The sequence below is a fragment of the Myotis nattereri genome, assembly GCF_964212035.1.
Source record: "Myotis nattereri genome assembly, chromosome: 5".
Classification (NCBI taxonomy): Eukaryota; Metazoa; Chordata; class Mammalia; order Chiroptera; family Vespertilionidae; genus Myotis; species Myotis nattereri.
Window position 1 is genome coordinate 25,607,571 of NC_138080.1, and position 25,963 is coordinate 25,633,533.

Below are 25,963 nucleotides of genomic sequence, written 5' to 3' on the forward strand. Positions count from 1 at the left end.
GAGGCACCAAGGAAAGTGGCAAAACCAGAAGTCAAACCCAGGGTGGTTGACTGGAGAGCCCCTGGTGAAGAAACACCCCTGGATGTGTTTCTTTGCCAGCAGAATGTTGTTCTCACCAGACATTTGCCCGCTCTCCCACATCTGCATTAGGATTACCTCCCATTGTTTTGAGGGTCCAAAAGGAGTGGTAAAGTATGCAAATGAAAATGTGTATGTTTGATTTTCAAAGACAAAGATTATAGACCATGCACTGATGATGTCACAGTTCTGATGTCATCCCCCAGCCCTAACTCCAAAACTTACAAGATCAAAATGATTTTAACCCTAACCGGTTTGGCTCAGTGGGTTTGGCTCAGTGGACAGAGTGTCGGCCTGCGGACTGAAAGGTCCCAGGTTCAATTCCAGTCAAGGGCATGTACCTTGGTTGCGGGCACATCCCCAGTAGGAGGTGTGCAGGAGGCAGCTGATCGATGTTTCTAACTCTCTATCCCTCTCCATTCCTCTCTGTAAAAAATCAATAAAATATATATTTTTTTAAAAAATGATTTTAGGTGGGAACTCTTGCCTTTTGCAACAGCTTGGATGGAACTGGAGAGCATTATGCTAAGTGAAATAAGCCAGTCAGAGAAAGATAAATACCTCATGATTTCACTCGTTTGTGGAATATAGAGAACAACATAGACCAGGGGTGGGCAAACTTTTTGACTCGAGGGCCACAATGGGTTCTTAAACTGGACCGGAGGGCCAGAACAAAAGCATGGATGGAGTGTTTGTGTGAACTAATATAAATTCAAAGTAAACATCATTACATAAAAGGGTACGGTCTTTTTTTTTTTAGTTTTATTCATTTCAAACGGGCAGGATCCGGCCCCCGGGCCGTAGTTTGCCCACGGCTGACCTAGACTGATGAACAGGGACAGATCCAAAGACAGAGAGAGAAACAGCGATCAGGCTATCAATCCCCAGAGGGAAAGTAGGGGAGGGAGGGGGCAAGGGGAAGAAATCAACCAAAGGACCTTGTATGCATGCATATAAGCCAAACCAATGGACATGGACAACAGGGGGATGAGGGGATGAGAGCATGTGTGTGTGTGGGGGGGGGGGGGGGGGGGATGGGGGTTTAATAGGGGGGGATGAGGACACATTTGTAATACCTTAACTAATAAAGAAATTTTAAAAAATAAAGGGAAAAAATGATTTTAGGTGGTACATGGAGAATTTCACAATTATGTATGCACTGATTTTAAAGGAGGTTAGTAAAATATATATAACCACTCATACATGCCAAGCCCTGCAATGTGTTAAACAGATATCCCTCAACCACCATTTGTCATACTTGTTTCACAAATGGGGAAACCCACTGGTAAGTGCCTTGCTTGCAGTCTAATTAAGATTTAGACAGCTGGGCCCTGGTCCATATTAAGCGTTGTCCTATGCACCAAAAGGTTGGTGGTTCGGCCCTAGCCAGTTTGGCTCAGTGGATAGAGCACTGGCGTGCGGACTCAAGGGTCCCAGGTTCGAATCCGGTCAAGGGCAATTACCTTGGTTACGGCACATACCCACTCAGTAGGGAGTGTGCAGGAGGCAGCTGATCAATGTTTCTCTCTCATCGATGTTTCTAACTCTCTATTCCTCTCTCTTCCTCTCTGTAAAAAATCAATAAAATATATTTAAAAAAAAAAAAAAGGTTGGTGGTTCAATTCCCCATCAGGGAACAAGCCCAGTTTGCAGGTTTGATCCCCAGTTGGGAGTGCATACCAGAGGCAACCGACCAATGTTTCTTTCTCCCCCAAAATCAATAAAAACCTATTAAAAAAAAAAAGATTTAGCGAGCTGTGTGTGAAACCAGGAGGTCTGATTCCAGCACCATCGTTCCTCACCACCATCCCACACTACCATCCCATGCTCTCCTTCCCAGGAGAATGAAGTTTGGGAAACAATGGCCTTGAAAGGTAAAATCCAACAGCAACTAATGTTTATTGTTTACAACCACTCTGGTCCTGTGCCAAGAACTTCACACCCATGTTCACTCAATCCAACCAAGGGCCCTTCATTCATTGCACAAATGTTCACTAGGGCCTACCGCGGGCCAGGCCCAGGGTGCTGTGGGAGACAACCCCCGCTCTGATGGTCCTCAGAATATGGATGTGTAATTACAAATTGAGGCAATGCGCCAGTGTAGCAGAGGGAACCATGACTGTGACAGGGCCGTCAAAACACAAGACTGGACATCCTCCCGGATTCTAAGTAAAAGCCCTCTCTTCCACACACCTTCCTGAGCTCCGGCTCACACCACTCCCTGGGCATCCACTGCTCTCCTCTCACAGAGGGAGTTGGGAGGATTAAATGATAGGCCAGGGGGAGCTGCTCCCACATTAACCACCTGTCATCCTAAAGACTGGAGAGGGTCCTCCCAACCATCTGACCCCCAGTAGGGACTCGGGGATTTGCTGAACAAAGAAGCAGCAGATTGGACCAGACAGTAACAGCGCTTCCACTTGCCAGGAACCATTTTACAGGCTTTCACCCAGCCCCATTTGTAACATTATTCTCATTTCACAAAGGAGGAAACTAAGAGGTTCAGAGAGATTAAACTATCTGCTGAAAGTCACACAGCTAAGCAACCAAGCAAGCGCCAGGAATCATACAGTAATCTGGTCTGTCAATTCAAACTGAAAACTTGTTTCAAATTCCCGGGAAGTGGTTCTTACACTTATCTCCTACCTTCCCAAGGATTCCCTGGGGGGCGGGGAGGGATCAAAACCAGTGTCTCCAAGACTGTCACAAAACCCTCTCCAGAAAGGTCCAGGTTTTACATAAAAACCTTAACCTGGAAAATCAACTGGTAGGAAGGAAAAAGGATGCAAAAACAACGCTTTCAATAGCAAACAATTCCCCCAGTCCTACCCCACTTGCTACCAACCCCACCCCTCCACTCAGGACAAACATTTTGAAGTTCCTACTTGCAAGGGATGGGGCGAATTATTTACCTTTACTTTAAAAGTCTCGAATATGTGATTTTTTTAAATGAAATATTAGGTCATCTAACCCAAGGGGGCTGCGAATGCTCGTGTCCAGGCGACACCGCACACATTAAGGGTTTTTTCCTACTGAGCCGCGACCGCAACCTCGCCAAAAAGGCAACATTCGGGTCGGACCCGTTATAACAGCCAGAAAATCCCCGACGCCTCGCTTTTGTTACAGCCGCCACGGAGACCGCGACCGCGGCCGGAGCCCTGGCCCGCCGAGGGGGCGGCAAGCTTTGTCCGGCGAATCCGTCGAGAACGCGCGCGGGTGGCGCGCGGCCTCCACGCGGCACCGGCCCCCACCCCGCCGGCCCGCGGATTTCGTAGCCGCCGCAGCCTCACTACACAGCTTTCCTCGCGCGCGCGGTGCCGGCCGGGCTTCTTGACCCTCGGGCGCCGCCGTACCCCGGCCCGGCTCTGGGAGCCAGCAGCCCCCTCCCCCCTCGGCGCCCCGACTCCATTCAAACCGTCCTCCCAACCCCGTGCCGTTCCCCCGCGGCCCACGTTCCTTACCGGGAGCCGCCTGCACCGTCGCCTTCTCGGCGTCGCCCCCGCCCCTCTGCGCTTTGCCGGGAGCTGAGTGGGCGTCTCGCCTCTCCTCACGAAACAAAGAAGCCGCCGCCACCAAGCGAGGTTAAACCTCGTGCGCGCGCCCGCCCGCCTTGGCCTCCCCCTACCCCGCACACACGGCGCCCGCGCCCCCGCGGCGCGCGCACTCGCCGACTCCCCTGCCCCCCCCCCTCACGGATGGCTTCTCCCGCTTCCGCCGTCCGCCCGGCCTAGAGCGCGCGCCCGCCCGCGCTTCCGCTCCCAGTGCACATGCGCATTCCCCGAGACCAGGCAGGTGGGCGGGGCCGGGAACAGCACCAGTGCCCGACGCCCCTCCCATCTCTGTCGGGGAAGGTCCTACGCCGACGCACAGGGGTCTTCGCCTTCCGACGCCGCGCGTACCCACGCCGCGGAGCGTGCGCAGAGCGGCCGCCACTGCGGCGGTCGTGACGGCGGCGGCGGCAGGAGGTTGGGGGATGGGGCGAGAGGTGGTGGGACCTGTGGGAAATGGCTGGCCGGGGACCCCGAGACTCGTGAGGGCGGGAGGCCGTGCGTAAGGCTGGACTGAAGTTGAGCAGAGTCCGCGTAGGCCGGGGAGTCGCTTTCATCCCTGGTCAGAGGGTGGTGGGGCCTGTTGGGCGGGTCCGAGGGGAACTCGACCGTGGCTGCCTTTTCTGCTAAGCCTTCCTAGTGGTGTTAATTAGTTTAGCGAGTGTTTATTGACCTGCTACTATATTCCAGGCGGAATACAGCACAGAACAGACAAAAATCTCAGCCGCTTGTGGCGCTCACGGCCTAATGGGGGACCTAATGGGGGAGGCAGGCGAGAGGCAAGAGAAATAAGTAAAACACGTCATGTTGAGATGGAGACAGGGCGGGTCATGTAGATTTTATATCGAGCGATCTGGGAAGGCCTCGCTGCGAAGAAGGCATTTGAGTCAGAACATGAAAGCAGTGAGGGAGAGTGTGAAGGCGCAGACCGAGGGGTGGGCAACCTTTCTGTGAGTGCGTGCCAAAACCAGCAAAATCTCTGACTCAAAATTCTTCTGCGTGCCAACCCTAAATTTTTGAGAACATGTTACGCCTACTTGATATCTCTTAAGGTGTACATATGTGAAGAACCTTGAAGAAATAATAAAATTCATTCGAGCGACAAAAACACAGTATATGATGATAAAAAATACATTTATTCTTTATACATGTACACTGATAGTCCGACAGAAAACTTTATGACTCCGTTTGATATTATCAGTGGGACTTTTGCTGCTGCATCACTGATGACAGAGATTTTACCTCAGGTTTATATATCGTGACCTTCAGAGAGATGCACGAGCTACTACTTTCATCCGTCAGGCTACTGCTATTACGAGACTTAACACAATTCATCACTGAGAACAAAGATTCACAAGCGAATGTGGGTGAAACCAAAACAGTGGTTGGGTTTAGGAAGGCAGGGAGAGTTAAGGCAGAGGCGTAGAAATTGCTCTTCCCCTCTCTCGTCAATCCATGTCTATGGTCTTTAAGATAACTTGTTATGTAAAATTATTTATCTAAGATGCACCTACCCTGAATTTATCGGAAAAATAAAAAAGTCGATATTAAGAAAAAAATTGTAAGTGGAAGATTATAAGAGAGGGTTTCCCGCGCCAGCAAAAGTTACTGGCGTGCCATGTTTGGCACGTGTGCCAGGGGTTGCCCACCCCTGCCCTAGGGGACTCTCTGTTCTGGAAGGATCTCCAGGGCCTTCGTTTAGTCCCTCAGCTGAGCCAGGTGCCCCAAGGTCAGGCTCCACAGCCTGCTGGTCCCTGCCCTTGCCTTTCAGGCCTGCCCTTCCTCATTTTTCAGGGGTCAGCTCACTCACCACCTCTGGCATCTCTCCTTTTTTGTCACTGATTCCTTTTCACATTTTTGGGGTACCCTCTTTCTATTTTCTGTCTCCCTGTTCTCAAATGGAACTTAAATGGCAAAGATGTTCATTTTACTCACTAGTGAATACCCAGCGTCTAGTGTGGTGCCCTCCTCTGCCACATACTAAATACTACTCTTTTTTTTTTTTTTAATTGAAAGAGAAATAGAGACTAACTGCCTACTGAGTGTGCAATAACTCATTGAGTCTTTCCAAGCCCAAGGTGAGTCCCTTGCAACATAGAGCAAAAAGACCTGGATTTAAAACATGACTCCATTGTTGTTAGTAGCTGGGGGTGCCAGGAAAGTTTATGGGACTCATTTACATTTCGCCTGTAAAATGGAAACCATGCCCACCTCAATAGGCTGGTTATGAGGAATCCATGGAAAGCAAGCCACCTGGGAGTTCTCTAAACCTTAGCTCATAATGTTGAGTAATGCACAGAAAATGGACGAGTGGGGTCTGAACATTCGTCTCTCATTCATGTAATATTTCTTCAGGGTCCTCAACATGCTGAGCACACTGAGCAGATGATAGGCCTGCAGTGATGCAGTGGGAAGGCAGGGTTCCTGCCCATGGAGCAGTCTGTGAGTTCAGTTGACTTGTCTCCCATGTTGATCACATTAATACATCAGAGAAAAGACTTTTTTTTTTTTAAGAGAAAGTTTACTTAGAAAGTTACAGAGGTGCCCTGGCTGGTGTGGCTCAGTTGGTTGAGCGTCTTCCCAAGCACAAAGGTTGCAGCTTTGATTCCTGGTCAGGGTACATACCCAGGTTGTGGGTTTAATCCTGTCAGGTGTGTATGGGAGGATGTTTCTCTTGTCCTCTTTAAAAATCAATAAAAACATTTTTTTTTTTTTTAAGTTACAGAGTAGAAGTGAGCCAGCTGAGCTTCATAGGCTTGAAACAAGTTACAGGGGCAGAAGAGGAGCCCTTGGAATTTAGGAGAGAGAAAGGCAAAGCACGCGCCTCTGACAGAAGAAAGGGAAGGGAAGGGCACAGGAGTGGCCCCCACCCGCCTCAAGCCTTGATAGGAAAATCTTCAATGCAATGGAAGAAACGCCTAAGGTGTGATGAGGTCATAACATGGGACCTTCCTGGGACTAAGGAGTCAGCTAGACCTCTCTGAGGAAGGGGTATTTATGCCAAGACCCAAAGGATGAACAAGAGCCAAGAGGATGACATTAGGTAGAGGAAACCGAGTTTGCTCTGAAGAGGAAGAGTGTGGGAATAGATGCAGGTCATGTGGCTGTACAGGAGACGTCAGCCACAGCCACAGCGGGCAGGGCCCTGTGGGCTGTGGTGAGGACCTTCAGCTTTCTCTGGAGCTGGGCGGGAAGCGGTTGAAGGGCTTTAATCAGGAGATTCCCATGGCTGCTGGGTGGACACTGGCCTGGCCAGGAAGGAGAGGAAGTGGGGAGTCACTCCAGGCCATAGCAGTTGTCCAGGATGGAGAACATGGCGGCTTGCCCTAGATTGAAGGTGGTGGAAGTAGAGTTGGAGGAAGACTGGGTAGAAATTGGAAGAATGGACCTGAGGTAAAGAAGGGTCAAGAATGAGCTGAGCCCTGACTGGTTTGGCTCAGTGGATAGAGCGTCGGCCTGCGGACTGAAAGGTCCCAGGTTCGATTCCGGTCAAGGGCATGTACCTTGGTTGCAGGCACATCCCCAGTGGGAGATGTGCAGGAGGCAGCTGATCGATGTTTCTCTCTCATCGATGTTTCTAACTCTCTATTCCTCTCCCTTCCTCTCTGTAAAAAAATCAATAAAATATATTTTAAAAAAAAAAAAAAAAGAATGAGCTCAATCTTTCTCTGCAGCTAGGACAGTGGAACATGGAAACTGGCAAGGAAGGATCAGGAATCCTGTTTTAAGGATCAGATATCTGTTGGGAACAATCCTCTGATACATTTCGAGTTAATTTTTACACATGGTATGAGGTAAGGTTGAAGTTCATGGTTTTCCATAGAGATATTCCATTGTTCTAGGCTACCTGCTTCCCCATTGAATTTCCTTGGCATTTTTGTCAAAATCAGTTGACTGTTTTAAGTGTGAGTCTGTTTCTGGCCTCTCTGTCCTTGTGCTAAAACACTATCTTGATTACTGTAGCTTTATAATGTCTTGAAATCAGGTAATCCTCCAACTTTGTTATTTTTAAAGATTGTTTTGGTTACTCTAGATCAGTGGTTCTCAACCTTCCTAATGCCACGACCCTTTAATACAGTTCCTCACGTTGTGGTGACCCCCAACCATAAAATTATTTTTGTTGCTACTTCATAACTGTCATTTTGCTACTGTTATGAATCATAATGTAATATCTGATATGCAGGATGTATTTTCATTGTTACAAATTGAACATTATTAAAGCATAGTGATTAATCACAAAAACAGCATGTAGTTATATGTGTTTTCCGATAGTCTTAGGCCAGTGGTCGGCAAACTGCGGCTTGCGAGCCACATGCAGCTCTTTGGCCCCTTGAGTGTGGCTCTTCCACAAAATACCGACTTCTGCACATGGGCCACGAAGTTTCAATCACACTGTACGTGTGCGCCCGCACGTGGTATTTTGTGGAAGAGCCACACTCAAGAGGCCAAAGAGCCGCATGTGTCTCGCGAGCCGAAGTTTGCTGACCACAGTCTTAGGTGATCCCTGTGAAAGGGTCATTCTACCCCCAAAGGGGTCGCGACCCACAGGTTGAGAACCGCTGCTCTAGATCCTTTGTATTACTATGTACATTTTAGCATCTTCTCAATTTCTAACCAAAAAAACATGATGGGATTTTGACTGGGCTTGCATACCAAATCAAGAGAAGCGCCATCTTTTAACACTATTAAGTCTTCCATGAATGTGATCTATCTATTTAGGCATTTTCTGGTTTCCATTAAACTTGCTTTCTTTGTCCTCGCCAGTGTTGCTTAGTGGCTAGAGCATCAGTCCATGCACTGAAGGGTCACAGGTTGGATTCCCAGTCAAGGGCATGTACTTGAGTTGCAGGTTCAATCTCAGATCTCAGGACCTGGTCAGGCAATGTGCACACGTGCAGGAGGCAACCAATCTATGTGTCTCTCTCACATTGATGTTCTCTCTCTCTCTCTCTCTCTCTCTCTCTCTCTCTCTCTCTCTCTCTCTCTCTCCTTCTCCCTCTCCCTCTCCCTCTCTCTCGGACACAATGAGAAGATGGCCATCTATCAGGAAGAGGTGGCCCTCACTAAAAAGTGAATTTTCTGGCACTTTGATCCTGGACTTCCAAACCTCCATCACTGTGAAAAATACATTTCTGTTTTAAAATCACCAACTTTAATGGTGTTGTAGTTAACCTGAGCAGACTAATACAAGATTGATTTAAAGGAATTCGTTCAAGTGATTTGGAGGCTGGCAAGTCCAAAATTCAAAGACCCACGAGGAGCTGATGCTGTCGTTGAAGTCCTGTCTATTGGCAGAATTCCTTCTTGCTCAGGGAAGATTAGTCTTTTGAGCTATTCAGGCCTTCAACTGATTGGATGAGGCCCACACACATCAAGAGCAATCTGCTTTACTCACAGTCTACTAATTTCAATGTGAATCTCATCCAAAAACACCCTCACAGAAACATCCAGAATAATGCTTGATCAAATACCTGGGCACTGTAGTCCAGCCAGGTTGACACATAAAATTAACCATCACATCACCAAAGTAGAGTAGAAACACATGGGCACAGGACACAGTGTTCGCTGGACACTCCTGGACGATTGGCATGGATGTGCCAACAAATTCAATTTTCATCCCCGGGGCTGGACCAGGGTGACGCCATCACAAGGAGTGTAAAATGAAAACATCTAAAATGTAGCACTTCTCTCCCTTCTCTGTGGGGAAAATCACGAGGAGGAGGTGTATGTCAGGTTTGGACCACCTTGAGTCCATTTATTCAAGGGTTTGTTAGAAGACAGTCTAAGGCAGGGGTTCTCAACCACAGTGCCATTGACATTTTCAGCCCAATAATCCTCTGCTGTGAAAACCATCTTGTGACCATAGATTGTCAAGCAACAACCCTGGCCTCTATCCATCACCGGTCAGCACGGAGGCCAGAGCCAGGGCTTGCCCCCAGGTGCCACCTTGGGGCTTGGGCCTTTGTCTGGCCTTCCCTCCAGGAGCTCCCTTGTGGGAGTCCCGTGTCCTGGCTTCCTGTTCTTTGGTCCTTCACTGTGACTGACCATCCCACTGTCTCGCAGCTGCTCAGATGATAGTTGATTTGGTGTCGGCCAGTGAAGGAGAGAGAATTGGGTCTACATTCCTCTCCTTCATGTCCACTCCCTAGAACTACCCAGGTCCCCACCACCAGGAAACCATTGGTTGATTAAAAGATCAAAGATGGGTACACCTGATATTAATACAAAATTATCCTATCTAATAAAGAGGGAATATGCTAATATGCTAAAGATGGCGGTGCCCACAGCCAACAAGGAGGGAATATGCTAATTGGCTATCACACCCTCAAAGATGGTGGCGCCACAGCCAATAAGGAGGGAATATGCTAATTGCCATGCCCTCAAAGAGGGCGGCTCCCAGTCCCCTCAGCCCCACTGGGGCGACAGGTGCCTTGGGCCCGGCCTTGCCAAGCACCTGCCTCCAGAGTCCCCCAGGTCCCCAGCCGCCCAGGGTCACCCAAGGCTCAGGTAACCAGGGCCAGCTGAGGCAGTGGTGGCAGCAGAGGTGTGATGGGGGCTTCGCCTTCCCCTGATCACCGGGTCACCTCCCGCCCCTGAGGGCTCTCGGGCTGTGAGGGGGGCAAGCCGAGCTTAGGGACGCCCCTCCAGTGCATGAATTTTCACGCACTGGGCCTCTAGTAATGAATATTAAAAAAATCCACAACGATGGGAAGAAGAGGCAGCAGCCTCAGCCACAACAGGGCCCTCCAGCCTCCAGCTGGGAGTCCAGGAATAGGGACTATCCTTCGAAGACACCTGCTCCCTTCCCCTGCCCTGCCCTGCTCTCCCCTCTGGAGCCCCCACAATATACAGACGTCCATACACTGACTTGGGGACAGAGGCTGGGCCAACTGGGGCTGGGACTGTCTCTACATATTAGATGTCCAGACTTTATCTGTCTGCAAAACAAATTAAGTTGCATAAATTCAGTGACTAGTATTTAATGCTAGTGATTATGGAGGCTGACAAGTCCAAAATCCAAAGACCCAGGATAATTATATGTATAATAATAAATATTATTAAGTATTCTATATATGACTTCAGAGACGCATGTGATAAAGGACACCTCACTCCAATGTCCAACATCCAGTTCCAGCCCCAAAGAGGGGACAGATTTACGTATTTATTTGTTCTGTAGGTTTACATATCCAGAATCCTGTTTAAGGTTTTAGGATACCTTCAATACTTTTTGAAATAAAAGTATTTCCTATTAAAAAAAAAAAACCCAGCTGAAACCGGTTTAGCTCAGTGGATAGAGCGTTGGCCTGCGGACTGAAAGGTCCCAGGTTCGATTCCGGTCAAGGGCATGTACCTGGGTTGCAGGCACATCCTCAGTAGGAGATGTGCAGGAGGCAGCTGATCGATGTTTCTTTCTCATCGATGTTTCTAACTATCTCTCTCCCTTCCTCCCTGTAAAAAATCAATAAAATATATTTAAAAAAAAAAAAAACCCAGCCGAAACCGGTTTAGCTCAGTGGATAGAGCGTCGACCTGCGGACTGAAAGGTCCCAGGTTCGATTCCAGTCAAGGGCATGTACCTGGGTTGCGGGTACATCCCTAGTGGGAAATGTGCAGGAGGCAGCTGATCGATGTTTCTCTCTCATCGATGTTTCTAACTCTCTATCTCTCTCCCTTCCTCTCTGTAAAAAATCAATAAAATATATTAAAAAATTAAAAAAAACCCACCCTCCCAACCCAGGGTTATGACCACCCAAAAATGTCTCCAGACATGACCAAATGTCCCTTGGAGTTTCTAAGCATTCTTTCACCTTCATCTGTCATGCGAGGATCATAGCAGGAATGGCCCGTCACCTCGGCCCTGCAGCAGGGCGTGCGTTTGTGTAGACCCAGCAGCAGGGCATGGGTTGACGGAGCCAAGTGGCTGTCCCACTGGCCCCTTTCCATCAGCCTCCTCTTTACTCCTGTACTTTCTCCTACCTTTCTTCCACTGACCTCATTTGCAGTGCAAATTAAGGCTGGGAGTGGCACTAGCGGTTGTGGCAGAACAGGTTGTCCAGCCCTGAACTGGAGAAACAAGAACCTGCGTCTGCTGGAGCAGGTTCATGCCGTGTCCATGGACCTTGCCTGCACCTGCGCTCCCACCTGCAGGGTGACCTTGGGAAGGCACAGGAGGTGGGGCCTCAGGGGCTCTGCTTCTCCTGGGGGAAGGTTCCACTGCCCTAGGTTTCTCTGGCTGTTACTTCCCCCTGGTTCTTCTGATGACTTCATGAACCCGAGATACCCTTCTTAGGAAGGCAGGAGCAGACTCAACACTGGGACGTGATTACTACCTCACACCCATGAGGATGGCTCCTATCAACAATAACAAGTGTTGGCAAGAATGTGGAGAAATCCAAACGCTTGTGCACTGTTAGTGGGAATGTAAAATGGTGCAGCTGCTGAGGAAAAACATACGGCGGTTCCTCAAAAAGTTAGAAATAGAATTAACCATACGATCTAGCAATTCTACGTTTGAGTATATGATCAAAAGAATTGAATGGAGGGTCTTAAAGAGATAGTTGTACACTGTGCTCATAGCAGTGTTGACCTTAAAAATAGAACACTTATTTTGTCAGCAAAAATTGGTTTATTCAGGAATAGCAACGAATTGCACTTTGGGACATGCAAGCTGTGGCAAAACCATAGGCCAGTCAGTGAACAAAGGGGAGGAACTGTTCTTTTATAGAGAAAAAGGGGTATTTGGGAGGAGCTGTTATAAACAAAGCCCATGGAGGGAAATTGAGAGTTTGAAATGTAGTGGCTTTCATTGGCTAAGCTGTTGCCAGGGTAAGAGAAGATCTTCCTTCCTCTTGCTGGGGTAGTAGAATAGAAAACATTTTCCTGCTGAAGATGCAAGCTCCCTCCTATAGGCCGCCCCCCTAATTCAATCTTAGGTTTCCTTTATTAATTTTCACAACAGCATTATTCACAATAGCAAGAGGTGGAAACAACCCCAGTGTCCATCAATAGATGAATGAATAAAAAAATGACTATATCCACACAATGGAATATTATTCAGCCTTAGAAAGGAAGAACATTCTGACATATGCTACAGCATAGATGAATTTTGAGGACATTATGCTGAGTGATAAGCCAAACACAAAACAACAAACACCATATGATTCCACTTATAGGAGATCCCGAAAGGAGTCCAATTCAGAGACAGACAGTAGAAGGGTGGATCCCCAGGGCTGGGGGAGGGGGAGTTAGTGTAATGGGGACAGACTTTTAGATTTGCAAAATGAAAATAATTCTGTAGATAGACGGTGGTGATGACTGCAGAACAGTGTGAATGTGCTTAATGCCATTGGACTGGACACTTAAAATGGTTATGACGGTAAATTTTTTAAATACATTTTTATTGATTTTAGAGAGGAAGGGAGAGGGAGAGAGAGATAGAAATATCAATGATAAGCCCTAGTCAGTTTGGCTCAGTGGATAGAGCATCAGCCTGTGGACCAAAGGGCCCCGGGTTAGATTGTGGTCAAGGACATGTATTTCTGTTGCAGGCTCCTCCCCAGCCCAGGCCCTGGTCAGGGCTCCTGCAGGAAGCAACCAATCGATGTGCTTCTCTCACATCGATATTTTTCTCTGTCTTTCCATCTCTCTTCCACTCTCTCTAAAAAGCAATTGAAAAATATCCTTGGGTGAGGATTTTAAAAAAGAAGAAAAAAAATATCAATGATGAGAGAGAATGATTGATTGGCTGCCTCCTGTATGCCCCCGACTGGGGATCGAGCCCACAATCTGTGCATATCCCCTGACTGGGAATTGAACCTGTGACCTCTTGGTTTCTGGGCTGATGCTCAACCACTGAGCCATACCCAGCAGGGCTATGGTGATACATTTTATGTTATACATAGTTTACCTGAATTTTTAAAAAATTCATACACAGTAATAAATCCCAGTCACCCAGCTAACTTCTAAGCGCAGCCAGGACCTCACAACCAACCCCCGGAGCAGGCTGAGAGGTGTGAAGAATCTCCTATTGCGAAGCATAAACTCGATAACTAATACTTTACTCTGGCCCTGGCCAGCGTGGCTCAGTGGTAGAGAAACATTGATTGGCTGCCTCTTGCATGCCCCTTACAGGGGATCAAACTCGCAACCTAGGTATGTGCCCTGACCAACTGGGAATAAAAACAGCAACCTTTCAGTGCTCAGGACAGCCTCCAGCCAACTGAGCCACACTGGCTAGGGCTTCAAAGAGATAATTTTCATTTAATTATTTTCTATGAAGGATTAGACACAACCACAAAGTTTGAGGACACTAGTCCACCCAAGACGGCTCTCATGTCTGATACCAGCTGCAAGATCAGAGGTCATTCATTGGAAAGACTCACAGAACTGACTGGAAGCTGTTATACTCATGGTTATGAATTACAGGGAAAGGATACAGCGTGAAATTAAACAACAAAAATGGAGCATACGGCAGCATCCAGGAGAAGTACCAAATGTCTACCTGTGAGGTAGACAGATACACTCTCCCGGCATCAATGAGTAATATACGCACAGAGTATGACCCATCAGGAAAGCTCACCCAAGCACAGGCTCTGAGTTTTTATTGGATTCCGTTCTGTAGGCACCATTTGTGGATTGGTTGGTTGTCCACATGCTGTCTCAGTCCCCAGGTCCACTAATACCACGAGACCCAAAATCCCACCTTAAGCCGAAACCGGTTTGGCTCAGTGGATAGAGCGTCGGCCTGCGGACTGAAAGGTCCCAGGTTCGATTCCGGTCAAGGGCATGTACCTGGGTTGCGGGCACATCCCCAGTAGGAGATGTGCAGGAGGCAGCTGATCGATGTTTCTCTCTCATCAATGTTTCTAACTCTCTATCTCTTTCCCTTCCTCTCTGTAAAAAATCAATAAAATATATTAAAAAAAAATCCCACCTTAAATCACATTGTGGGTCTTTCTGCCCTAACGCATACCATTGGACCATCCAGACATGGCATCTTAGAGTCCACCTCTCAGAAGGTGGGTACAAAGTCCAAACTTCTTCTGGGGCCAGGTTAAACTCTTACTACACACCTTTCTCATTCATTTCTTCCAGGAAATGATAAAGTCCATGAGGGCAGAAAACTGCAGCCATCTTTGCTGTCTCCCAGTACCAGGGAGTTTGTTGGATGTAAGGAGTGGGGACTTTTTTTTTTTTTTTTTTTTTTTTTGGTCTTCTTCTAGTGTTGAAACATTTGAATCATTGTTAAGGGACAGTGTGTCAATGTGCCATTGATGAAGGCTTGGGTGCTCAGCAGGAATCAGAGGCTGCTAACTTCAGAGCTGCCCCTTAACTGTTGTCCAGAGTGAAAGTTCTTCCTCTGAATATGATGGCCACTGCAATGGATTGAATGCTGTGTCCCCTAAAATTTATACATTGAAATTCTAATGCCCAATGGGATGGTAACAGGAGGCAGGATGTTTGGGAAATGATTAGGTCATGAGGGTAGAGTTCTCATGAATGGGATTAGTGCCCTTATTAAAAAGACCTCACAGCCCTAGCTGGTTTTGCTCAGTGGATAGAGCATCGGCCTGCAGACCGAAAGGTTCTGGGTTCGATTCCGGTTAAGGGCACATACCTTAGTTGCAGGCTCCTCTGCGGCCTGGGCCCTGGTCAGGGTTTGTGTAGGAGGCAACCAGTAGATGTGTTTCTCTCTGTCTTTTCCTCTCTCTTCCACTCTCTCTAAAAATCAATGGGAAAATGTACTCAGGTGAGGATTAAAAAAAAATAAAAGAGTCCTCACAGAACTCTCTGGCCTTATTCCCACTACGCGAAAATACGACGAGAACTCTGCTATCTGCAACCCAGAAGATGTGCAAATTGTGAATAATGCTACTGTGAACACAGGTGTACACCTATCTGTTCAAGACCCTGCTTTCAATTCTTTGGGGCATATACCCAGGAGCGGAATTGCCGAATGGTATGGAAATTATTTTTTTTTAATTCTCACCTGAGGACATGTTTTTATTTATTTTTTAAATATATTTTGTATTGATTTCAGAGAGGAAGGGAGAGAGAGACAGAGACATCAATGATGAGAGAGAATCATTGACTGGCTGCCTCCTGCACGCCCCTCACTGGGGATCAAGCCCACAATTCTTGCATGTGTCCTTGACTGGAACCAGGATCTTCCAGTCCACAAGCCGACACACTATCCATGGAGCCAAACAAGCCGGGGCAGGACATTTTTTTATTGATTTGAGAGGGAGAGAGAAGAAGGAGGAGAGAGAGAGAGAGAGAGAGAGAGAGAGAGAGAGAGAGAGAGAACATTGGTCTGTTGCCTCCCATACCTGCCCCCACTGAAGATCAAACCCTCAACCTAGGTATGTGCCCTGACCCGGAATCAGACCCACAACCTTTTGGTGTACAGAATGATGCTCCAATGAACTGAACCACCTTGCCAGGGTGGAAATCCTATTTTTAACCACCATACTGTTTCTGTAGTAGCTGTCATCACATCTGTTTTCACTGTTATATTCTAATTAGAACAAATGATGTTGGCTGCCAATAGAAATAGCAATAGAAATTTTCCTTTTAAAAAATTCATTAGATGAATTGGTAAGCCCACTGAAATAAAACTAAAATTCTGCTAAAAAAAAAATCTAGGCACAGAGCATATAGAGGCATACCCCCAGCTGCTCTGACTCCGACAGTTTGATTTGTAGGCCAAGTATGAAGTTTCAAGGTGGGCTTATTTTGTTCTTTGCCTTACTTGTTTTCTTTTGCATGTATACTTACAACAAATGGTGCAAACATTTCTGCTTTATCCAGCTATTAATACAGGAGAAATCGCCAACAAGGGGGTAGACTAGAAGATCTTTCTGACTTCCTTTCTGGCAGTTTTTTATATTTCATCTTCACAATGGTTTCAGGTGACATTCACTGATTTGTCAGTAGAAACACAAATTACCACAGACTTTCTGGCAGTCATATATCCTAGGAGCTGCTGGCATATTAATTTCTTCACAATCTTTTTGCCGTGATTGCAGCTAATAGAATCAGGCCCAGCTGTTTCCATGGTAACACTGTACTATATCAATATCATTTGCATCTCTTCAAGAACATGGTTCATAGAACAAGTCTCAGTCATCTCCATAGTAACATCGTACCTTATCAACGTCACCTTCAACTCTCCAAGAACATGGTTGCACAGGGACCAGACACACTTGTCTCCATGGTGACATTATACTCTCTCAATGCCACCTTCATTCCTTCAAGATCATGGTCTCAGAGGGACCAAGATAGAGCCAGGAAAGGAAAAGATACTGGTGCCTTTTTTAATTGATTTTTTCTTTTTAGAGAGAGGAAGGGAGAGAGAGAGAAATATCACATCAATCAGTTGCCTCCCCCATGTGCCACGACGGGATCAAACCTGCAACCTAGGTAAGTGTCCTGACCGGGAATTGAACCCACCACATTTTGGTATATGGAATGACACTCCAACCAACTGGGCCACACTAGCCAGAACCTGGTGCATTTTTTAAATCTCCAACAAAACAAATTCCATCTCTGTAATTCACGTTTACAATGCTTTAAGAGCAGAAAAGCTCATAATGGGCCTCAACTGTTTTGCAAAGTAGCATTCCAGAGGCGAGTTTCATGGAGCAATGGCCTGAAATTGAACAGGTGAAGGGACCTTTCCTTGACCACATGCTTAAATGGAACAGCCACCAAGCTTTGGTTTCAAAAGCAGAGACAATTATGAAGCTTACTCTTTGAAAAAAAAAAAAAAAAAAGTAGCAATAAGATGGCAGGAAGCCGCCAAAACCGGTTTGGCTCAGTGGATAGAGCGTCGGCCTGCAGACTGAAAGGTCCCAGGTTCGATTCCGGTCAAGGGCATGTACCTGGGTTGTGGCACATCCCCAATAGGAGATGTGCAGGAGGCATGTGATTGATGTTTCTCTCTCATCGATGTTTCTAACTCTCTCTCTCCCTTCCTCTCTGTAAAAAAATCAATAAAATATATTAAAAAAAAAAAAAAGATGGCAGGAAGCCTAAATATAATCTCTGGCAACCAGGACCTAATGCCTGGGATGCAGTAAGTGACATTCGTTGCTCAAGATTGGACAGGATTTTTCAATAGCAGCAAATCAGGCTGTCATTTGAGGTCACCTCAATGCCCTCTCTGCAAACCATAACGTGCAGGATGTCAACTCATGCATTTAACTCCAAATAGTGACTGCCTTAGTCTGTTCAGGCTGCTTCAACAGAATACCCTAAACTGGGTGGCTTATCAACAACAAAATTATTTCTCTCAGCTCTGGAGGCTGAGAAGGACAAGATCAAGGTGTCGGCAGATTTAGTGTCTGGTGAGAGTTCAGTTCTTGGTTTATAGAGGGACATCTCACTGTGTCCTCATGTGACGGAAAGAGAGGGCAAGAGAGTTCTCTGGGATTTCTTTATAATAAAAGAAATCTAATCCCATTCATTCTCATAATCATATCCAAAAATCCCTATTTCCTAATATCACCTTGCAGGTTAGGATTTCAACATATCCATTTGGGGAGGCTACAAGCATTCAGTCCATAACATTGAGTCTGTACTACATGCTGGGCACTGGAGAGGTGGTAGTGAAGAAGACAGGCAGATCCTTGCTCCTTCAGACCTTCATCCAGTGTGGGAGATGGACAGAGAAAACATTAATGAGTATCAGCAAAAAAGGAAAGCAGGACAAGAGGCTAGAGAGGGTTCTCAAACAGGGTGGTCAAGAAACACCATTTCAATAAGGTGATTCTGAGGAGAGCTCAGAATGAAGGGAAGAAACTGCACAGGTATATGGCAAAACCAGCTTTTGGGTAGAAGAAACAGCAAATGCAAAGGCACTGAGGTGTGACCATGTTTTGTGTACTTGTGTTTGAAAAGAGCTAGGAACTGCATGGACTAGGGAAAAGAAATTCAGGATGAATCAGGAGGGGTTTAAAGGCTACTGTGAAGACTTTGGTGGTTACTAGATCATCTGTGCTACCCTCACAGGCACCTAGAAAGCATTTAGCAAGTATTAAGGGCTGAAGAAAATGAGACCATCTTATTTTTATCCCTCAGTGTGGTATGTGCTGAAATTTACTTCCCTTAAATTGCTTTCTGAACAAAGTAGAGAGAGGTTTCTGTGGGGTTTTTTTGTTTGTTTGCTTTGTTTTGGATAGGTTAAGATGCCTGATCTCACTTTCGGGAGGGGTCTCTTGCCCCCTGGGCCTTATATTTCCTCAGGTAACTAACTAACCAGGACGTTCCAGGATGCGATGTACCACAGAGTTGAACTAGTGTAAAATCCCTTACCAGGGCAAGGAGGAGCAAAACTTAAGACCTTGGGCTTGAACCTAATTACCTGAGTCTGAATTTAGATCCTGCCACTTGCCTATAAGATGGGGACAGCAGGACAGCAAGACTACCTGTGTGAATAAGTTGGAAATATCAATAAAGAGATAGGAATTCTAAAAAGAGCAGATAGAAGAAAAAATCAGCAAAAATGAAGATAGGATAATAGTAATTACTGTGTCTGAGGAACAGAAGAGAAAAAAAATGAAGAAAAGTGAACAAAGCCTGAAGATCTTGTGGGAAACCATCAAGTGAACTAACATACTCATTGTGGGATTTTCCAGAAAGAGAAAGGGCCAGAAAATATTTGAAGAAATAATGGATGAAAATTTCCAAATTTGATTAAAGACATGAATATAAACATCCAAGAAGCTCAATGAACTCCAAGTAGAATTAACTCAAAGAAACCTACACTAAAACATATTATAATCAAGTTGTCAAAAGCTAGAGAAAAAGAGAATCTTGAAGGCAACAAATGAGAAGCAACACATCACATACAAATTTACTCTCAAGATCATCAGCAGATTTCTCATCAGAAACTGTGGAGACCAGAAGCAGAGGTCTGATATTTTCAGAGTGCAAAATGAAGAAAACTGTCAACCAGGAATCCTATATCTTGCAAAACTGTCCTTCAAAAGTGAGAGAGAAATTAAGACATTCCTATATAAGCAAATGCTGAGAATGTTTGTTACCACTAGGTCCACAAGATATGCTCAAGGCATCCTGCAGGGTGAAATGAAAGGACGAACACGAGACAGTAACTCAAAGCCACAAGGAGAAATAAAGGGCTCAATAAAGGTAAATATATGGGCAGTTGTAAAAGCTAACATAATTGTAACAACAGTTTGCAACTCCACTCTATGTTTCCTACATGATTTAAGAGATTAATACATTTTTAAAAACTGATTGCTTAGTCTAAACGCCAGTGTTATTATAATGCTGGTTTTAACTTCATGATTTTATACATAATTTAAGAGATGAATACATTTTAAAAATTGTTTCTTGCTCTTCAATGAGGCACCACGCAGGGTCCCCAGCAGATGCAGAGATGCAGACCTTTGTGCAAACTCTGATGGGGCACTGGCCGGTTTGGCTCCGAGGATAGAGCGTCGGCCTGTGGACTGAAGGGTCCCAGGTTTGATTCTGGCCAAGGGCACATGCCCAGGTTGTGGGCTCGATCCCCAGTGGAGAGCCTGCAGGAGGCAACCGATCAATGATTCTCCCTCATCATTGATGTTTCTGTCTCTCTCTTCCTCTCCCTTCCTCTCTGAAATCAATAAAAAAATATATTTAAAAAAAAACACCTCTGATAGGTAAAACCATCCCCTTGAGGTCGAGCCCAGTGGCACCACTGAGAGTGTGAAAGCTAAAATCCAAGACAGGGAGGGCATCCCGCCTGACCAGCAGCATCTGATTTTTGAAGACAAGTAGCTGGAGGGTGTCCACGGTCTCTGACTACAATATTCAAAAAGAGTCCACCCTACACCTGGTGCTTGAGCCCTCCCTCCACCACCTCACCCAGAAGTAAAACTGCAACAAGATGATATGATGCAGGTGCTATGCCCATCCGCACCCCTATGCAGTCAAATGCCCCAAGTGCGACCACACCAACCACCTGGGCCTCAAGAAGGTCAAATAGGGCCCCTCCACCACCTCCTCCGCCTGCAGGGCAGCCTCCTGCCTAAACCCCAGCCCTTGGACCTCAGAATTTCCGTCGTTGACTGGAGCAATAAAGAAAAAAGGTAATTGTTTCTTGTTTTGAACATACAATGTAAATGTTTTAAACCCAAAACTGAAAGGAGTGGAGGTAGAGATGCACAGAAACACAGTTTTTATATGTTATTGACGTGAAGCTGGCATAAATCCAAATTACAGTGTTGTATCTTTAGGATGTTAAATGTAATCCCCATGGTAACCACAAAGGAAATAGCTATAGAATATGCACAAAAGGAAATGAGAAAGGAACTTAAATGTTTCACCACAATAAAATAACCCCAAAAGAAAACAGTAATGCAGGGAATGAGGAATAAAAAAAGCCCTAAGGTATATAGAAATAAACAAATAGCAATGTGACAGAGCAAGTCCCAACTTATCATTCAGCTTTAGGAAGGAAGGAAGTTCTGACAAGTGTAATGACATGCATAAGCTTGAGGATATTGTGCTTAGTGAAACAAGCCAGTCGCACTGTGTGATTCCACTTAAGTGAGGTCTCTAGGGGAGTCAGATTCACTGGGGGCTGGGGGTGGGGGGGTGGGGACTTAGTGTTTAATGGGGACAGAGTTTCGTTTGAAAAGATGATGACGTTCTGTAGGTGGTAATGGTTGCACAACTATGTGAATGTGCTTAGTGCCACTGAACTGTACGCTCCAGAATGGTTAAGATGGCAACTGTTATGATATGTGTATTCTATCACAATTTCTTAGATTGGGGGGGAAAAAAGGAAGAGATAACTTTAATGGGGACAAAGTTTCAGTTGGGGAAAATGAAAAGAGTTCTGGAGATGGAGGATGGTGATGGTCGCTCACAATGTGAATGCACTTAATACCATTGACCTGGACACTTAAAACTGATTATGATTATAAATTTTATATTATGTGCATCTCACCATAATTAACAAAAACATACGTGAAAAATAGAAAGAAAAAATAAGATTGCCAAACCAGCCAACCACTGCAACCAGTCTGGCTCAGTGGATAGAGTGTCGGCCTGCGGACTCAAGGTTCCCGGGTTTGATTCTGGTCAAGGGCATGTACCTTGGTTGTGGGCACATCCCCAATAGGGTGTGTGCAGAAGGCAGCTGATCGGTGTTTCTCTCTCATCGATGTTTCTAACTCTCTATCCCTCTCCCTTCCTCTCTGTAAAAAAATCAATAAAAAATATATTAAAAAATTAAAAAAAAAAAAGATTGCCAAATCATGAGAAGACATAGAGGAACCTTAAATGCATATTGCTTATTGAAAGATGCAGCCTGGCTCTGGCCCCGTGGTTAGAATGTCAGCCTGTGCACACAAGGGTCTCAGGTTAGAGTCCCAGTCAAGGGCTTGTACCTGGGTGACAAGTTGATCCCCGGCCCCAGTTGGGGTGCCTGAGGGAAGCAGCCAATCCCTCTCTCTTTCTCTCTCTCTCCCCTTGTCTCTCCCTTCCACTCTAAAAATCGATGGAAAAAATATCCTTGGGTGAGGATTAACAAACAAACAAACAAACAAACAAAAGAAGCAGCCTGAAAACACTGCATACTATATGATTCCAACCTTAGGACATCCTGGAAAAAGGCAAAACTATGAAGACTATAAAAGATCAGTATTGCCCGCCTGGTGTGGCTCAGTGGTTGAGGGTTGACCTATGAACCAGGAGGTCATGGTTTGATTCCTAGTCAGGGCACATGCCAGGTTGCGGGCTCCATCCCCAGTGGGGGGGAGTGCAGGAGGCAGCTGATTGATGATTCTCTCTCATCATTGATGTTTCTATCTCTCCCTCTCCTTTCCTCTCTGAAATCAATTAAAAATATATTTTTAAATCAGTATTTTCTAGGCGTTTGGGGATGAGGGAGGAATGGGTGGAGCCCAGAAGACTTAGGGTAGTGGAACTGTTCTGTGTGGTGCCGTGATGGTGGATGCTTGTCACTATACATTTGTCCAAACTCGTAGAACTGTATAGCACTAAGAGTGAACCCTACTGTAAATTATGGGCTTCGGTTAATAATAGTAATGTATCAATTTTGTTTCATTCTTTATCACAAATTCACCACACCAATGCATGTTAATAATGGAGAAATTACAGTGGGGAGAAGTATGGAAACTATGCTTACTGCTTCATTTTTCTATAAACCTAAAACTGTTCAAAAAAAATAAAGGCTATTAATTTTTACAAAATACATGTCCCATCCCAACTGCCTAGGACCAAGTCCATCTCTATACCACGGCCAAGGTCGCATGACTGGTGGTCTTAGCACACACTGTTGCCTCTGCCTGGATGCCCCTCCTTATGCTGGAGACGTCCTGGACTCCCAGGCAGGGTTCCCCAGCAGCCTCCCCTCGTGATCCGTGGTCCCTGTGGCTTCTGGAGGCGGGTGGTGATCTAGGCAAGATGTTGTGTGAGGATCTGAGAAACCCAAGTACCATGGGTGTGGCCAGAGCTGGGTTTTTATAAAGTCCCCTATAGGGTCAATATACCTTTGTCCAGGATGCTCTCACCAAAATGAATTGTCATTTCCCTTTTATTTATTTTTAATATATATTTTTATTGATTTCAGAGAGGGAGGGAGAGGGAGAGAGAGACAGAAACATCAATGATGAGAGAGAATCATTGATTGGTTGCCTCCTGCACACACACCCAGCCCCCGCTGGGGATTGCGCCTGCAACCCAGGCATGTGCCCCTGAGTGGAATCGAACCTGGGACCCTTCAGTCCACAGGCTGACGCTCTATCCACTGAGCAAAACCAGCCAGGGCTCATTTCTCTTTTAAAGGATGAGGGAGAGAGTTCAGGAAATGAGAATGACAAGAGTTAAGAGTTCCAGTTTCACTCCAGTTTCCATGAGAATTCTTAAGTGGTTTAATGCTCTATTTCCCCTGAATTGGATTCAGTGTGTAATAATTCACCATAAATTAATAATTAAAAACCTATCGGTGGGTAGAAATCCATACTCCTTATCATCCTAAGTGTCTTAATAAACACATTCTTAAAAATTGATCAGTAATTGGGGAACAGACAATGCCTTCTCTACAGAGCCTGACAACAGGTGTGTCCCTCCTGCGGGTCCGTCACACCAACCAGATGCAAACAGCCAACACAACAGGTTGATGGCATCACACTCTGGGAAAGCAGGACTTGGGTCTGCTTTTCCTCCCTGCTCATCTCTACAGATGGAAGGCCCAGCTGGGCTTTAGTTAATTCTTTGGGGGCAAGATTCCGGACAAGCTCCATAAATGCTGAAGCAAGAACTTCCCTCCCACACACACACCCTTCACGTCCAAGGAAAACATCTAGTCATGAATCCCTGGATTTTATTCCAAAAGAAGCAGGTCCATCTTAACTTTTCCCACAGTTGCGTCCATAGCAATCCTAGTTCCAAAGACCAGATCAGCCCTAGTGCAGGGAACAGTGGGTTAGAACAGATGGGGAGGTGGCTGGCGCCCACCGGGTTGGAGAGGAAAGGGGAGATCTGGCACCCTCTGGTGGTCGCCCCGGGCTACACACGCCTCAGGCTGTGAGGCTCCACCGCCACCCATAACCCACCTACTCAGCTGATAGCACCAAGGTGTCCTTCAGTGGGTGAGCAGAGAAACAAACTGTGGTGATCCAACTAGAGCAATATACCTAGTGACTTTATTTTTTAAACTGATTTCTTTTTAATCCTCACCCGAGGACATGTTTTAAGACATCGATCAGTTGCCTCCCATATGCACCCCGACTGGGGATCAAACCCACAACCTAGGTATGTGCCCTGACTGGGAATTGAACCCGAAACCTTTTGATGGACAGGACGACACTCCAACCATCTGAGCCACCCAGCCAGGGCTTTAGTGATTTTAAAAACCGTGCTCTCAAGCCATGAAAAGGTATGTAGGAAGCTTCAATGCATGTTGCTGGGTAGAAGAAGCCAGCCTGAAAAGGCTATAAACTGTTTGATTCCAGCTGTAAGACATTTTGGAGAAGGAAAGACTACGGAGACAGTAAGATCAGTGGTTGCCAGGGGTTGGGGATGGGGAAGGATGAATAGGTGAAGCACAGGATTTTTAGACCAGTAAAACGATACTGTACAGGACTATAATGGTGCATATATGTCATACAATTGTCCAAACCCACTCTCTCTACACAGAAAGTCAACCCTATGTAAACTGTGGAATTTAGGTAATAATCATGTATCAATATTGGCTCATCAATTGCAACAAATGTTCCCCACTGAACTAAGATGGTAATAACAGGGAAACTAGGGGTGGGGAGGGGGGATATGGGGACATTCTGTACTATGTGCTCATTTTTTTCTGTAAACCTAATATGACGTCTATTTAAAAACAGCTTCGGTGCTCTCCCCGCAGGAAGCACGCCTGTCCCATTCCCTTCTCCCTCTCTTTCCCCCACAGGCACGTATCTCCTTTCTTTAAAAAAAAAAAAAAAAAAAAAAAAAAACCAATTTTTTTTTATTGATCTCAGACAGAAAGAAAGAGGGAGAGAGATAGAAGCATCAATGATGAAAGAGACACATTGATTGGTTGCCTCCTGCATGCACCCAACCAGGGCCCGGGATCGAGCTTGCACCCTAGGTACATGCCCTTGACCAAAATCAGACCCGGGACCCTTCAGTCCGCAGGCAGACACTCTGTCCACTGAGCCAAAATGGCCAGGGCAGGCACGTATCTCCTAAACTGCAAGGGACCCCAGGAGACTTGCAGCCAGGGGAGCAATGGGCAGTGGCAGCTCAACCTAGGCCCACCCCCTGACCCAGTCTGCAAGGCCCCTTTTCTCTGACTCCCAGCGAGCCAGCCCAGCCCAGCCCAGGCTCTCCTGTTGCTCCTTCGATGCCCTTCCTTGTTTCACTGTCCCAAGTGTGTTTTTGCTTCAGTCAACAAATCCTTGCTCGCTTTGCTGGAAAAAAAGAAAAAGAAAAAAGAAAGCTATGTCGAGGATAACTGGCACAAACACTGACACAAAAGGACAAACCCTATGGGAGACCACTCACAGGAGGCTCCTGGAGGAGTCAAGTTCACTGAGATAAGAAGTTGAGTGAGGCCCTAACTGGTTTGGCTCAGTGGATAGAGCGTCGGCCTGCGGACTGAAAGGTCTCAGGTTCAATTCTGGTCAAGGGCAAGTACCTTGGTTGCAGGCACATCCCCAGTAGGGGGTGTGCAGGAGGCAGCTGATCGATGTTTCTCTCTCATCAATGTTTCTAACTCTCTATCCCTCTCCCTTCCTCTCTGTAAAAAAAATCAATAAAATATATATTTTTTTAAAAAAAAGTTGAGTGTGGGCGCCGGGGGCAGG

At 46.1% G+C, this 25,963-nt stretch overlaps 1 protein-coding gene and 1 pseudogene across 2 annotated transcripts in view; both read right to left on the minus strand.

Moving 5' to 3' along the window:
• Window positions 1-3,764, minus strand: part of SMARCA4 (SWI/SNF related BAF chromatin remodeling complex subunit ATPase 4) — a 98,408-nt gene extending 94,644 nt beyond the window's left edge. The window contains exon 1 of the mRNA XM_081092083.1: window positions 3,540-3,764. The gene's annotated coding sequence lies outside the window, so the exon portion shown is untranslated. The remainder of the gene's footprint in view (window positions 1-3,539) is intronic.
• Window positions 3,765-6,902: 3,138 nt separating this feature from the next.
• LOC308520168 (spliceosome-associated protein CWC15 homolog) overlaps window positions 6,903-25,963 on the minus strand; it is a 31,955-nt pseudogene continuing 12,894 nt past the window's right edge. The window contains exon 5 of the transcript in view: window positions 6,903-7,014. The product of the transcript in view is annotated as a spliceosome-associated protein CWC15 homolog (transcript). The remainder of the gene's footprint in view (window positions 7,015-25,963) is intronic.